Genomic DNA, 16,978 nt, shown 5'->3' with positions numbered 1-16,978 from the left:
TTTTCTATTCCGGGAGGTCGGGTTTTTGACTTTCCTGTCTGTGCTTGTTTTGGCCAGCAGAGGGTACTAAAGGAAAGGTTAATACCGAGGAAAGCTTTTTGCTGTCAGCTTGTTTATCAGGCTGGGCTCAAAGTTGAAGATAAAAAGCTGCGCTTCTGGTAACCGAGAGGTCTATAACAAAGAACAAATAGAAGTGCTTATATCCTCAAATTGCCTTTCTATGCTAATTTGCTTTGTTTTATGCTTAAAACATTTGAATTTAAAACTTGCCAGTCATGTAAATGATCTCAAGTTTTTATTCAGTGTTCAGTTAGCAATATATGTTGCTTCACATCCTTGAAGCATCCATCACATCCATCTTCTGTAGAAATGAATAAATGCCTAATAATTATAGGGTTATGGTAAAAACAAAGCTATAAAAGCAATCACGAAGTGATCTCCATTATAAAACATGTAGCTGACTTTAAAGAATATATATCTAAAGCAAGTGCTTGAAAGCATTAATGTAGAGTGTTTATCCTCCAAGATTAACATGGAATTTTCACCCACTATTTTTATCCACTTGGGACTTCACCGTCCCTTCTGTCCCTGCTCATGTAATCTGTATCTCATTGCCAGATGTCTGCCCTGCATTGGGGGCGCTGGACCACCTTACTCCACCTCTTTTCAGACAGGCTGTTTGCTTAGGTTTTGGTAAAGATCATGCTTTGTGTTTCCTTGCTTATTGCTGTCTATTTCTGTAAGCCCCAGGCATGGCCTCACTGTGTTAGTCACAGGTGAACACTTCCCAGGTCCCTGCCTGGGAGGATACACAGACCAATGCTGCTGAACTCCTGGAACATGTCTGCAGCCAAAAATGAAGAGTTTATTCTCCTGGTCCTCCAAAAGCAGGACTGTGCTGGGTCTGCTGTGTGTCAGCTGCAGAGAGGCTCCCTGGTGCTGTCACACGGAGCATATGGCATGTCTGGGTCACGGGCTGGAGCAGGCTGCGGCTCTCCCCCTGCTCTGCTGTCCCAGATCTGGTGATAGATGTGTTGGCCAGTTGACCCGAGGTAGTTTGTTACAATGGTGATGCACAGTGCTGCTGCTATTGAGATTGTGTGGTTATTGGAGCCTGTGGGCTCCTGGAGAAGGGCTGCGGTCCTCCTGTGTCGCTCATAGGCACCCATCTCCTCTGAGCACGGTCTCTGGAGCAGTGAGATGAGGATGAAGGCAAGACTGGAGGCAACAAATCTGTTAATTCTCCATGGATTATGGTTTTTCCCCCTCTGCAAAACAGATAATACCTTAATTAAACTGCACAGTTGTGACCTGCTTTCATATTTTTCAAGAAAATGCTATGTTATTGCTATTTTGTTAGCTTCTCCAGTCCATCCTTGTGTTCCCATCTGGGAGGAACTACATGTAGGGAACAGTGAGGTACAACTATTTTCAGGAAAAACAGGGCTTTTGGAATACCTTTTTGGAAAAACAGCAAAATAGCAGTAACATTTTTCAGCTGGGGTTCTAAAGCAGTTTTACATCTGTGAAATACTTTCTTCCATCTCGCTTTTGTCATTTTATAGATATTTCATATATTAATGTTTTGTACAGACAATGCTAATATGAAAAATAAAATGAGCATTTATCAGGAAGTATAATTTAAGAAGAAAATTTAATTATAATTTAAGAGAAATCTTCACAAATGGAGAAATACAGAACGGAGGTTTCAAGCCCACGTGGACCCCTGCATCTTCTCACGTCTCATCATCAACTCTATTATACATTGACAAGTAATATATCTAATAGTGTACGGAGGGTGATAAATTATGAATGTGTGCATGCATCTGCAGAACCACAGAATGGGACAAAGAGGACTTGCATTCATTTGGGACTCAGTCCTCTGCACATTCACTCTCTGAGCTGTGACCAAATGGGGAAAGCTCCCATGAGGAAAAGTAAACTCCTCTCCATCCTTAGCAAACTTCCTGCATTCTTGGGGCATGCCAAGGCAAGGAGTCTATCTTGTTTTGACTGTTTTTGACTGGCCCATAACACTAGCCTTGACCATGCTTTTGGCTGCGAAAGATGTATGCTTTATTCCAGTACAACAGATTTCTTAAATTCCTCTGGGCTTTTTGTAGCAAATATTAATAAACTTATGTAAATGTTAATGTGATTTTCCACCCAAATCTCTTCCAAACTACTGTGTCGCAGCAACATGTGAAGAAACTTAAGAGTTAGGCTGTGCTGCTGTGTTGTGATCACCGCCTGTCATAGTGAGTAATTCTGTTTTATTGTTTTTGTACTCCTGTGCTTATCTCTTGTCACTTAGGTCTTGTTTTGGACTAAATTTAAGTGTATGGTAGAGGGATATACTTAATGGTTTTCAGTTACACTATAGTCTGTAATTGGTAGCCAGAAAACCTGAAGGGTAACAGACAATGAACCCTAATAATATTTATAAAATGAGCCTCTAAACAGGATTATAAGAGTTAAATATAAATTCTAATAGCTATAACTGTCGTTGCTTGTTTGCAGTTTATAACTTTCCTAGAAATACTATATTGAGGTATGAACTAGGGAGATGATCTACACCACCATGCACTGCTGCCTGGGATAGAGCTGCCCTGTGTTTAAAAGATGTCTTAAAGTGAAAAGTGAAGATGGAGCGCTTGCTTGGGAAGTACTGTTTTGCCATATGCTGACTCTGAAAGCACAGATGCTTAGCTTGTGTGTAAACCCCCTTACAGAATTGGGGCTTTCTGTAGCCAAGTGATTTTTAGATATTCCTTAATAGGCTGTGACATACCTCTTCAAGGAGTAGTTCCCTCTTCTAGATTAAATCTCAAATTTCTTTGTTTTATATCTTCCTATTTTACAGGCCTCTCTGGAGGTCTCTGTGCAACTCAAGTTAAGAGCTAATTAGGAGCTTCAGTCATTCTTTAAGGCTTTTTTTCCCCTCAATTATTTGTGCTACATGTTCACTACTGTTCTTGAATGCTCCGCAGACAGAGCAGGTCAGGTGGATTCTTCTAATTCCTTGACTTTCAAAGCCTTGTCTAGTATTTAAGCCACATGATTCTCTCTAAAATCACTAAAAGGTGTCTGACTTCAGTTCTGTGTAATGTCCTGAAAGTGTAACAGTGGCTTTCCTTTAATACCTCTACAATATTTTTCTGCTTTTGATTCTTGTGAGTAGATGCGGATTAAACTATAAACAGAGCCTGCAAAAGGTGCTTATCATTACTGCTTATTTAGGATTAGCAGGGTTAGAGAAAATGACCCCTTTCCATACTGTGACAAACCGCATGCTTATTTGTACATTCATGAAACAGCAACATAAAGCTGTGTAGCTCTGCCACAAATTTTAGCAGCTGTGCCATTGAATCTCATGTGCAGCATGGTAAGGCTACATACAAAATAAAGACTCATTGTGAAGCACTGAGGGCCGTGGCGTATGCCTGGTGTGTCAGTATATGAGCTGGGGCTCACAACACTAGAAGCTTTCATGTGTCAGGAACACAGGGTGAGAAGGGAGTAATGGCATCTCTGATGCCACCTGACCCCACACAGCCATGTAATGGACACTGGCTGCTCCAGGCTTGTTTTCCCGTTTGGACTGGGCTCTGCAGCTAACTGCTGGCTGAGGAGGTGGAGCTGAAATACAAAGCAGTCCTGTCCTGCTCCCAGGAGAGCTACTCAAAATGGTGGCAGTGCCAGTAATGAACTTTGCCTCAGGATTTCAAATCCTGGGCTACTGCAGAAAAACTTCGTACACATCTACTTCATGTGGAGAGGTCCATAATACATCTATTCCCGGCACTGCAAAACACTGCTCAGTATCTTTAGGGACTTTGCACTGGTGATTAGGGATTGTGACTGAAACGTGTCCAGGAAGAAAGCAAAGATCATGGGCTCTGCCACTAGCCCCACCTGTAACAGCAGGTCACTTACCAGCTGCAACTTGCACATGCTCAGTAGGAGTGTGCTGTGAGTCTTCCTTTACAGGAAGATGAGTAAGACCCCAGGGCTTCCTAACAGTCTTCTGTAGGGTAGTTCCTTCTCCATCCCAAGTCTACAAACTGGTGTAAGCGTTCATCTATCCTCTGTAACTTTTTTGGCATTGAGCAGTCTCCAGGGCTTGCACAAGGTGCACACACCCTCCCTGGCCAATCTCCCCCCAAATGAGTTGGATGTGAGGGAGAAAGATATGTTTTTGGCCAAAATAAATAATAAATAAAGCATGGTATTTAATATAAAAAGTTTTAAAAACAATGATCAAGTGGTAGTTGTCCTCTTGTGTTCTTTCACGGGACTAGAAACAGACAACCAAGAGTTCATGAGTTTTGATTTTGCTTAAAGGACTTTTTAAGAGGCTCTCAGTGGTGTCACTGTTCACAGTTCTCAGTCCACGACACAGCTTCAGTTCTTCATTCCTACTATCTTTTCAGTTAACCTTGACAGTCTTACCCTCAGTTCGTAGTTCAGCTGCTCGCAGCCACAGACATGAACTACAAAAGCTTTTCTCAAAGTCTTGTCAAAGTTTTGGCTCTGCTGCAAAACATGACCCCAGCTGTGAGAAACCGGGCTCTGATGATGAAGCTGGGCTTGTAATGTAGATTGTGGGGTATGCACAGCTCTGGCCTTCAAGACAGTGCCCCAGACACAAGGGATCGCTTATTAGGACCATAGCTCATTTCTGCTTCTACTTAGCTCCTGGGTGCTCTCTGCAGGTGCTCCCTCCTGCAGAAATGCCTGGAGGCTGGAGCAGGGACTTCACCCATTAAACTGGGTCGGAGAGCAGAGCCCATTGTATTGGCTGCTGGCCAGCTGCTAGGGCTGCTCAATTACTTTCATCTCCCATCTGGACTGGATTTCAACCAGTGACATAGGGGTAAAAAGCTTGCTATTCCCTTACAAATCCCCTGAAATTTCTGTTTCGCCAGCTGTCCTTACTGGTAAAGCTTTTTGCTTAATGGCTACCTCTCACATCTTATCTGGAGGTCTTAGGGACCTCTGGTGTTACAGATGATGCAGTTTTACAAACAAGTTGCATTTCCAGACAACCAGTAATGTTTCTAAAAATGCCTGGCTGTCTTGAGCATCCAGGCAGGGATTAGCCTAGAGGCATCTTTTAGTCTAATTGGATAATTGCCCAACACTGTAAAGGCAGCTAAGAATGGACCCACCCCATTTTTCATATTATTTGCATCTATTTGGGTAACACAATTAGCATAATATGCTAAGTAGCTATTGATGCTAATTGCAAAGCTGCATCTGGAAATATTTGTAACATCCATGTTTGCTATGATTTTTCAATTTGAAAAGCAATCACTTTTCAGAGCGATAGATGAATCATTATTTTTCAGCGCTGAAAAGAGGATGTATGAGCAGCCCCCTGGGACTTCTCTATTAAAAGAAACTTTTATAGTTCATGCCTCAACTTTTGATTGCAAGGCCTTATAATCATACTGTGACATATCATTAATTCAGCAGATAATGGAAAAAGTCCTCCCTTGATGTTTTTTTCCTCAGCTTGGAAGGTATCTTTGCTATAGTTAGGGAAACCCTGCTTCTGTACAGAAAGTACCATGCAGTGATTCTTGTACGTGTGGTCCACAGCTCCCTGCTTAGGGATCACACTGCTTGAAAATATATCAAGTACTGCATTTAGCAAGAGCCAGTGGGTTGCTTGGTTTGATTTGGTTTGGTCACGTAGTAACTTCAACACACTGTCTTTGCAGACCATTAGCAACATAAGCTGTTTTTTTGTTTGCTGTTTGATATAACAGGACTCTGCTGTTATACCACAAACCTGGGGGTCAGGGGATCCAAATACATTGGAGCCAGCTCTGTTCTCCCTATGGTGAGCCACATTGCTGTATGTGGAGCTGTATGTTGGCATTCAGGGACACTGTAACTGCTGCTCTTGCAGAAGTCAGAAGTTTTGAGGACTGCAGAACCAGGCCAGACCACTGTGGTGTACAAGTGGCTAATGGACGTGAGCTCTGCCTCATAGCGTGTGTGTGAGTCCTGGATATATTCTGGGAACAACAAAGTGTTTTAGGAAATATGCTGAGTGTTCAGTTAAATAACTAATTTTGTTTAATTTTTAATGTTCTAGGCTATGTCCACATTGGGATAACTGCGGGTCAGATTCCCTTAGTTCAAACCCCAGCAGAGACCTGGGGACTTTCAGTATGTACACAAGAGGAAGCTGGAGCAGGTCTCCTGGTGATGCAGCTTGTCATTGATGTGCTTAGAGGCATTTCAGTCAGGAAACAATTGCTTTCTCCTGAAGGAACTGTACAGGGCCCTTACAGGGGTTAAAGCCCACAGCTATCTATTTAGCCAAGAGATAAGAGTGAGCAGTTTCTATTTATGCCATGCAGCTGTTGAAATGAGCACACTGCTGGCTAGAGGCATCAGCACAGCTGCTTTAAGTAGCTTATTGAATCTGAAGCTTTGCTGTTCACTGCTGCCCTTTAGTCCTTGTCAAAATGTGGATGGAAAATTCATGTTTGTTCTTACAGAATAGATACCATGTTCTGCTCTTTCTCTAGGTAAAAAAAATGCTTGCTTCTGAAAAGTGGCTCAGGAAGTCAAATAATAAGCACGTAGACTTGTCACAGTTCTCCTGAGCCTGGACAAAGCAACTACCGTGTCTGCAAGAACTCGAGCCCTGTTCTCAGCCTTCAGGGCAGGGTGTCAGTCCTTGGACACCGCATCGTTTTGTACAATACAGCACCTACACCACACTGTATGTGTTCCCCCAGTTCCAGCCAGAACCCCTGCTGTGGAGCTGTGGGCTCTGAGGGCCCCCGGGAGCAGCCGGGCAGGTGATGTGGTGCTGCCACCGAGGGCAGTGTGAGGTGCCTGCAGGAGCTGGCCTCTGTCCCCTGGGACAGGGACCTTCCTTCCAGTGGTCACTCCATCCTCCAGGGCAGCACTGCTGCTTTCTTTGTGTGTTGACCCAGAAGTGGGTAGAGCACTTGGAAGCAGCATGGAAAAGATCCCATTGGGGAGGCACCTAGGGCAACCAGAGCTTCAAAGTACAAAGATCTTACGCGGCAACTTCTTCTCCCCCCTGCCTTCCCCTCGTGGAGCCTGGAGAATTGGGATCATGCATGCTGTTTTCCCACAGTCTTTGCACACACATAAAATGCTGTGGTGCTTGTTAGTGCCTCGTAGGCACTATAAGAAAAAGGGAACAAAAGATTTCAATTCTATGAGACACAGTAGATCAATTAAATCTCATGCTGCCAAGGCAATGTATAAATAAATATAGGCTGTCACCTGTATTTCACATTTACTTACAAATGAAATGATTAAGTAGAGCATATCAGCTAAGGTTTGTTAACTTACTTTATTATAGATAACTACAATATGAATGCAAATCAACATAGCTGGCTACTAAGGAGATAGAAACAATGCAGTTCTCATATCAGCTTGTGAGAAAAGTTAGCCTTCGTTTTAATTTTAGATATGGGGCTGCAAACATCATAAAACTTAAATTGAATAATATATGAGTAATTTAAATCACTGACTTTATCTAAATTTGAAGAGCAGTTTAAATGTCTTTCCAGAGAATGTCCCACCCGCTCTTTTGAGGAAAATAGGGTTTCAACAATAGCAATAGTTTAATGAAAGCCCTTATAGAGAATTGAAATTAATTACTCAATTGCATAAAAGGACTTGTAATGAAATTAATGGAGTAGAAAATTTGTAACGTTAATTCAAATCTAAATTGACTATGGAAGAAAACTTCAAAGGAACTACTCCAATGGGGGCCTTTTGCGGACTGCAGTAGGCATGGGTAGGGCCTGGAATTATGGAAGAGCTGTAAGAAATGTCTGAGGAGAAAAAAAAAAACACTTTGCTACTAAAAGGATGAGATGATGATTGATTGGATGTCTGTATGCGAGGTATGGGATTAGCGAGCAGGCAGATCTCCTACCAGTTAGACATTAATAATGTCAGGGTAGGGTTAGATTAACCAGGGGCATGGCCAGTTCTCAGCTGCTGTGGGGTCACCTTGGCCTGACCCTGGGCTTCCCCTGCAGGCACAGCTGGCTGCACACCACAGTGAGTCTCATGTGCCCATGGTATAAAGTGTCGATGAAATGTAGCCTGGCATCTGCCCCCGCTGTTCCAGGTGCAGTCTGTCTCTCACAATATGGAGTTTTTAAGACCCTTCTGGCACTCTGTCATCTGTGCCGGAGGCTTACATACCCTAGCATCCCTCTGCAGGTGAGGCCCGTAAGAGTGTCAGGTTATTGATGCAATTTATCTGTTGTCACTTGAGGCAAAAATCACTACATTGAGGTGCTTGCAACTGATATAGCTGGAAATGACTCATCCAGAAATCTTTAAAACCTGACATCCCATCAGTACCCCCAGAAAATACATTAGAAAACTTCAATAGCTCTGCAGTATTCTTCTGTTTGGAAGGCAGTCCATAAAAATGCCCTACATAGGTTCCTGCTGTTTGAGAGCTATACGGTCATTTAAAACTGTAGTAAAGACTGCCCAAGTGCAAAGGGAAGGGGCTTGGATGCAATGGGAAGTCTTAATCTCATCTCCAGGTACTGCCATGAATCAGCTCTTATATGAGCTGGGCACAAAGCAGCATGGGGCTAGGTAGACGCACATAACAACAGGACTCGGTGGCATGGAGTCCTTTAAAATAACTTTTTTTTTTTTTACTCACAATTTAAAATGGCTATTCTGTTCATTTAGAATTTCTGGGCTAGAACTTGCATGATCTACTTCAGGCTATTGTGCAGCTTGAGAGACTTGTAGGAGGAAGAAAAGGGCTATTTTGAGTAGAAAAACTCATAAACTATAATTACAGCACCACCACTTAGCTATGGCAATTTAGCTACAAATGTCATTGAAGGAACTCAGGAGCAGCGGCACAGCGTACTCCTTCAGAGGGCTGTGGTGGTCTCACCCTGCTGGCAGCTCAACTCCACCACAAGTGTGCTCTCACTCCCCCTCCTCAAAGGCAGAGTGGGGAAAGAAAGCAAGCTGGGAAAGAAAAAGGCTCCCTGGTTGTGATAAAGGTAACTTCACTGAAGGGAAAAGAAGGGCTGTGAGGCGTGGGAGCAAAGGCTCCCACTCATATGGGGTGGTAGATACCCCTTTGGTTTAGGTCAGCTGCCCTGGTGACCTTTTGTACAGGCTGAATTTGGGTTTTGGATATTCACAAGCAACTTCTAGTAACTGTCCTATATTTGGGCAGAATTAACCCGGAAATGTATTCACCATCCTGCATATATCAGGCTATTAATTAACTAATGCAGAGTGCTGTGAAGGAGGAGGCCAGCAGCAGCATCGGTTGCTTTGTAGCCCAGGCTGAAGCCAAATAGGCTGTCACAGACTGAAGGAAAAAGCATTTTTTTTTCTTCCAGCAAGGTCCTGTACCTGTTCTCCCTCATATTAAACATAAGAAAAATTCTGTAGAGCCTACAAGTTAAACTTGTGTATCGATTATGAGGAAAGCATTTTGTTTATTGCTGCAGAATTTGCTGGATGCCCTCACAGGTGAGGGAATTTTCCACTTGTAGATCCATTTCAGTCTCATGAGCACATTAAAATGTATTTTCGACAACTACCTATGGTGCTCAGAGGCCAGGAAAATTCCTTTTAGATCCCTCAGGGTCTGACTCCCTCATTCTGCTGTGTCATCCTGCAGCGCATCCTGCTGTTGTATCGCTGCTGACAAATCAATTCCCTGGGCCATCAGTTAACCCCCGTGGGTCTGGTGCCTAGCTCTTCAGCAGGCAGGGGACTTTCTTCCCCTCTCAGGAAGGTGCAAGAGGAGTCATCTCCCAGGGAGAAGTCGTAATGATGGCAAGCAACACGCAGGCAGCGCTGCAGACCTGGATGGGACTTTGCACGTGGGATTTATCTTTCCAGTAGCACATATGTAAATGCTGTTGTTCCGTGAGAGTGAAAAATGCATCCCTTCAGGAAGGGGAGTGATGTGAGGCTGGCTGCTGCATCGCCCATTTGACACCCTGTAACCCCCCTGCCACTTGACTGATGTGGACTAGGGCTACTCTAATAGGTGCTGCTGCTGTTTTCAATGCCACTGCAAGAGAGAAACATGGCTTTCTGTTGTCTTCTTACGTGTTATATGTCTGGTACAGCTGGGGATATCTCAGTAGGGTTTCAAGGAGCCTAAAAGGCCCGTGAGATTTTCATTGTGTTTTACAAATTCAATCACAGGGATTGACATTAAGAGCGTGCTCTCAGAGCGCTGGTGATGTGTTTCTCTGTTCACTGTAATTTCCTGCACGCCTCTCTTCATTTTGTTGTTCCACTCTACAGGTGGCACAGAAGCTCGAGTGCTGCTTTTGCCATCTGGCATCGCTGTGGATGCGAGTGGCACAGCCAGGATCATGGCTTCCTACTCCCTTTGCAGTCCTCCCTGTCCCTAATAACCCCCAAGGAATGTGCCAAAAGAAAAAAGGGACAACCTCCAGTCCCTTTACTTAGAAATGGAGGTTGCAAATCCACCAGCTTTACTCCAAATCTGTGCGAGGGAAAGGGCAGATCCTGGCCTTGCTGAATGTCTTGGTGAACTCATGCAAATTTTCTAGCTTGTCATCTTTACATGTACACTTCTCTGCCTCTCGGGGGTGGGAGAACACTTCTGAACTCTGGCTTTCTGCAAAAAAAAAAAAAAAAAAAAAAATGGGTCTGCTCATCAGAGGCACGTTTACATGGGGGAGAACTAGCTTTGATACTAATTGAGAATTTGGCCTTGTATACTGCGGCTGTTTTCACATGCATAAGCAAATACTACTGTAAACAATAGTTTAGACCCTAGGCAAACATTCATTGCTGGGGCCTAGAAAGAAAAGTTTGTGCTTTATTTCTGCTTTAATGTGCAGTTATGTTAATTGAAAAGCATACAAAATAAATAACAATAAAAACCTCTCCTGCTGGAATTGGCACTGTGGGCCCATCCAAATTAGTATTCCTGAAGGAAATGGGGTAAAGCCTCTGCAGTGCAAGTGTGCTCCTTGGTTTTCTTGCAAAATGCTTGTCCATGCTTGCATTGGAAGTAACTGCTAACCTTTGCGACTCCATAAGTAATACTAACATTGATTCCTTTTTAAGGCTGTATATCCCGCTCTCTGGGAATTAGTGGGGGAGAAACTGGGAAAGGATCTCTTATTTTTGAAAGAAGCTTCAGTTTTGCAAGCAATTGCAGCACATGTTCATGGACTTATACTCCCTTTTAGTTCTGCAGGCTCCTTAGAAAATTGTAGCTCAATAGCTATGATTTAGGTGAAATGTTAGAGCTACTTCTGTTATTGCTGTTCTTACGTCATGAGGACATACCCCAAAAGCAATTTCCATTCTGCTTTGGCAGCTTGAAACTGTATATCACATAAATCCCTACCTCAAGACTGAATTGTGATCAGCCTGTGCAGTTACTGGTACCAGAGTATCTATGTCAAAAGCAACCTGAAACTCTTTCTCAAGAGTGACTAACTGAATTGGATTTATTTCATGGTATATGGCGTTGCTGTCAAGCATCCCATTGACTGGGAAGTGTCTAGTAACTCTAAGTTTATAGTCAGTAAAGGAATGCAAATAATTTAATTAAATTAGTACATCTACGAGTCTGTGAAGATGAAGCAGAAATATAAGAATAGGTGCATTACTGTTGATAACCAAGACTAAATAAAAGTGTAATAAATGCCATAATAAACTACAGCAATTAAGTTGAAATAACTCAATGTTTGTCAAACAAAATTCTAGAAACCTCACATTGCTGTGAAGCATTTATTCTAATTAAAAATATTAAATACATATTCTGCTTTGTGCTAGGGAAACAAAAAAAATCAGAAGATAATCTACAAATCCTTGAAAAATAGTCTACTTAATCACTTTCATTTTTTTTCTGTGCTATTATCTGTTACTGCAACTGTTCATGTGAAGTTCAGATTTTGATTTTTTTTTTGACGGTGTTGGTACCGTGTGGTAATTCTCTGCTCGAATTTGTCCTGATTATGATATGAAATAGTTGATATGAAACAGACTTCTGTTCTACATAACGGGTTGACTTTATGCGGAAGTATAAGTACACTTACAAGTACAATAAGTTTTCTATTATCTAATTAAGCAAGTATAGGTGAAATTTTAATTTAAATCATATGATAGCTATTCTTTAAACATGAATGTACTTAAGTCTTACTCGAGAGAACTGGTTGTTAATATAGTTAATAGTTAAGCACAGGTTCTCATTTTTAAAATCTCAGCCAAGCCAAGAAAAAGAGGAAGAAGAAAACCTAATATGCAAGTCCAAGGCTAAGCCATCATTTCAGTCATACAAGAAGCAAACAGACATCATCAAACCCTGACCTGAAGCTATATCTGGGGGTGTAATATCATACTTAGATGTCATATTGTGCTTTTTTCTTTAGCAGGCTTTAGATAAGTACTTGCTCCAAGGAACAATTGGTTCAGATGATGGAGTAAGGTTGCCTGCTCTTGTCCAAGATACAATCTTTTGTATCCTAATAAGTCTCATACACCCTCTGTATTTCTGCAAAAGACAGCTGCAGCTGAACTTTCATATCAGTTCCTGTTTAATGTGAAGCTTACATATTCTTCTCTATTACTATAGTATTGCAATGAACTCGATCATTGCACATTAACCAAGAAAGCAACTTCCTCCACTCACGCCTTTCCTTCTGTAGATCAAGTCCTGTAAATACACACCTTTTAAAGAGTTCTTGGAGTGGCAGGAATAGCTGAGATCTGTTACTGCTAATTGACCTCCTGCAGGGGAGGATGGCTGTGCAATCCAGGAGCAGTGGGCTTTGCCTCTGGTGAGGCAGCAGGTGGAGGGGACAAAGAGCTGAAGGTCACAAGCTGTAGGGACGGTCACTGTCAGGGAGCTCCACATCCAGCTGCTGAGGGCCTGGTCCAAATTCCACAGACCCAGGTGCTGTCAGGAGTGCTTTAAATAGCATTTTTAGGGGTTACTGGGACATACTAAGTGACATCTAAAATTCCTTGTAGTGCAGTTTTCTGTGAAGCCATAAATCCGTGCTTATGTTCCATGCTGAAGGCTGTTTATGCTCTCTCTGCACAAAGTCACCATTCTTATGCCTTCTGAATGCAGATGGAATAATGAAATACTTGCATTAAGAGACTATTAACCCATCCAATCCTTTCTTTAGTGAATAAAAAACTTGGTAGCTGTGTATGGCATTCCAGGCCAAAAGTTTGGTAAACTCTGACACAAGACCATGAGGCTACAGCTGATTTCTTGGGCCGTTCTGCCTACTTCCTTGCAACCTTACTTCCAGGCAACCATGGCATACGGTCCTTCTCCTAAACCAATGAAGCTCCACAGACACAAAGCACATCATCTTGCTTTGCTGTCCAAGCTGGCAGTTGTTTCCTGCTTTGTGCTAATTCCAAACAAGACAGTTTCTACACAGAATCTAAGTTTTTATGCTCCTAAAGAAAATACTACATAACCTCTTAGAAAACAACCTGTTATTTTGATAATTAATAATAAGCGAACAAGCTATTTTGTTAAACTACTGACCTAATGCTGATATGCTGGGACCCCTTAGCTCCTGAGAAGCAGTCTTCTCCAGGTAAACCAACCAAAGATACCTCTGTAATGCCATTTTAATTAGATCCAGCTACCACTAAGAACCACCCTGCCCCAAAGTGAATTGGCAAGTGCAGCGATTCGGCTTCTTAGAAGCTAAACTTAAGCTGTTTCATTTCGGGGTTTAGGCTCCACCGTCTGTCCCCAGTGCAGGAAATTAGGTCCTTAACACCCACAGCTGTGGCAAAGCCTTGTACGGGCAGGAGCAGTGGGCTCAGCCTTCAGTTCTTCTGTAAGCAGAACTGAAAAGCAGTTGTTCCCCTTGCACTTAATGAAATGCTGGAGAAAAGAAAAGGCCAGCGATTAGTAACAGTAGCTAGTTAATTGGTAGAAATGTTAAAAAAAAACCTTGACGTGACAAATGTCAGAATGGGACTGTGACAATGACAGCTTTGGAATACGCACTCATCTGGAAAAGCAGCTCCAGTATTGACTAAATTGCTAAATCTATTTCAATATGACTTTGCATTTCTCATCAATCTTCAGCAACGATTATATTACAGGGGCCTGTACTGTATGGTTTTTGACTCTGCAGTCTTAAAAATCTGCTTAAGGTATCTATCAAGACAATTACAGCTCCCCTTTTTGTTCTCATATGTTGCTCTGGGGCCCTTGCACTGGAGTTGTGCGCTCCAAGCTGCGCAGGCAGAGCTGGCAGGGCTCCTCTGAGCCTTAGGAACAGCCCAGGGTTGCCAGAGGTGAGGGACAGAGGGAAATTGTGAGAGCACACCAAGAGTGGGGCCATGCCTCGGAGGAACGGGCTTGCCCGGTGTCACTGATGACACTCCTGTATTGCTGGGGCTGTTTGGCTTGGGGGACCCAGCACACCTGCCCAGGACAGCTGACAATGAATCGCTGGACAGCACTGATCTAACATTCCTACCTATGGAAATTCATCCCTGGTGCATCCCTTATGTGGGAGCATGTATGGAGTCTGTCGTTACATATTTACAGTTGTTCTGCATTGGTCTTGCACTGACAAAATCCCCGGGGTTTAAGGCTCCAGCTGTACCTCACTGGCTGGTCACTGGCCGGCAGTGGGGAAAGCCAGAAACAGGACTTCTGTTCTTGATGCTTCAGAAGCAAGTATCTGAATCTGGAAATGAAATTTGAGTTTCTTGCCAGAACTTAGCAATAAAAATGTGATTGAAACATGTCTCATATGTCAGGCCAAATTTTCTTAAGCCTTTCCTTTGGGAAAAGATAGAGATTTCTAGGGTGGATCATGCTGGATATGAAAGGCTAGAAACATCTCTTTTCACTTCTAAGCTGCGTGTGAAGTAAGCAGAAATGCGTTTCAGCCAAAAGGCTGAAACAATTTAATCCTCCCTCCTAGCCGCTGGTATAATTGCAGGCCAACTCTGAGCCAGGCGTTAGAGATCAGACCTTTCTGCCAGCATAACTGGGCTGTGTAGTTAGGAAAGGGAAAATTCCCACCAAGATCCTACAGAGCTGAGCAGAGCAGATTTTTTTTTCCTGCCACTGTTAATATGCAGAGCAAAGCAAGTTCTGTAAAGCTCTGCCGCTCTGTTGTAACTTATCCAGACACCTGGGATCTGTCATGAGTTAATAGGTAAGGGTTAGTATTTGCCAGCCCAAATTTTCCCAGTCTGTGAATCCTTTTCCCAGTTGAGGTTGCTGCTCTGCTGAACTGTGGCTGCTGTACAGTCTCACAGTAAAATACTGCATGCTGTAGTATTGTGACTTTGTCAAAAGCACTTACAGGCAAAAATTAGTGTCTGCTGGAGGGATGTGTATACTTCCTTTGCCATTGGTTAGGCAGGTAAATGCAGGGGCAGTGGCTTGACTGGAAGAAACACGGCAATGGTCTCCATATTCTGTAAAACCCTGTCATTGCTGGCTGCTGCTAATTTTCTAGTTGAAAATAATACAGACAAGCAGACCTTCTCTGTGCAGAGATTCTGACCTCCCAGGTGAATTTAGTTTTTTGTATTTTAGTTGAAGCATTAAATGCAATTGTTTCTAGCAATTTTGAATCAATTTTGTTAGTTCCTGAGGCTTTTTCCACACATCATCTTACTGAGGTAATAGCCAGCTGGGCGTGAAACCAAGAAGAAAAGCATGAAGAGAAAAATGTAAGGCAATAAAGAATATCGAATGAGCACAATTATGGGAAAAAGAGATAGAAAGTCTATTCTCCACCAATCTGTAGACCTGTGAAAACTGTTTTTAAACCTGATGCTCTGTTAGTAATCTCACTGCTGTTGTCCTCTTTCTCCTACAAAACATTCCTGTGCGTGGCAGATTGAACTGGAATCAGGAGATAAATCCTCTTTAAATAAGCAGCACTTTCTAAATTGTTTCTGAGCGTGGCACGTGGGCCTTCCACAGCTCTGCTGCCCAGAAGGCATCTTTGGGAGAATAACGGGAACTATCGCACCGCGCTCTGGGATGCCAGCAGATCTGCGAGGGCTTGCCTATAGCTTTGTAGTAGCTGCCAGAATCGCATCTGTTACCTGTTGGGGTGGTGCTTGAATGCCTCCGATCTAAACCAGGTGTCAAATTCAGCAGAGTTCAGTCTGTAATGCATAAACTCTTACAGGAGCTTAAAATGTGGTGTTTAGATGGAATGCATCTGTTCGGTGCCCTTTTTCTCTGTCCTTCACAAAAGACCATCAATTCTCAGCTGGAGAACAGTGCTCCTGTTTTTGTATTTGGTGTTTGGCTGTGCAGGATATCGAAGGTTCTCATGGGAATGACCTTACAAACTCCTCAGTGATAAAATTCTGCAGAAAATCACAGTGCTGCTCAATCTACATTGCAATACATGGAGCAGGGCTGTTGTAATAAACTTCTGGTTCCCTGTTTGTGTGCCGCAGTGAACTCTTGATTCTGAGTGGTGAAATAGCTGAGTTTATGCACAGCAATGCAGATGGAATTGATGCATTAGAGTTTAGCAGGTTATCATTACTGTAGAAATAGATAATGATGTATCTTCTAATTAGGAAAAATACTCAGTGGTTAGGGTGAATTAAAGGCTAGAGCTGATTTGACCCCAATCAGTACAAGTGAGGATATAGTGCTTCATCATGCAGACAGTGCTGATAGCATCAGGGTCCAAAAGCCATCTGCTCCTTCCAGTCTTTAAAAGAAATGCACTCAAGGGTGTTTCTAGGACTGTTCTCTTTCAATCTTTGGTCTTTCATGCAAATGGGAGTGAGTTGAGATTCCTGAGTGCAATCACTTCAACTCTTATTTAAGTCACTGTAATGTTCAACTCCAGTTGAGGAAAATCTTAGCATGCTGGCAGATCTGGTGCCAGCACGATGCCTACCTACTGCCCATGGCTGGCCTGGGAGTTGGAGATTATACATTAAAATATGAAAC

General features: G+C 42.8%; 1 protein-coding gene across 4 annotated transcripts in view; it reads left to right on the top strand.

Moving 5' to 3' along the window:
* Positions 1–16,978, top strand: part of CCSER2 (coiled-coil serine rich protein 2) — a 151,364-nt gene that overhangs the window by 40,660 nt on the left and 93,726 nt on the right. The window lies entirely within an intron of this gene.

This window comes from Cygnus olor, chromosome 7, assembly GCF_009769625.2.
Source record: "Cygnus olor isolate bCygOlo1 chromosome 7, bCygOlo1.pri.v2, whole genome shotgun sequence".
In the NCBI taxonomy this organism is placed as follows: Eukaryota; Metazoa; Chordata; class Aves; order Anseriformes; family Anatidae; genus Cygnus; species Cygnus olor.
This window is presented reverse-complemented; position numbering and strand designations above follow the sequence as displayed.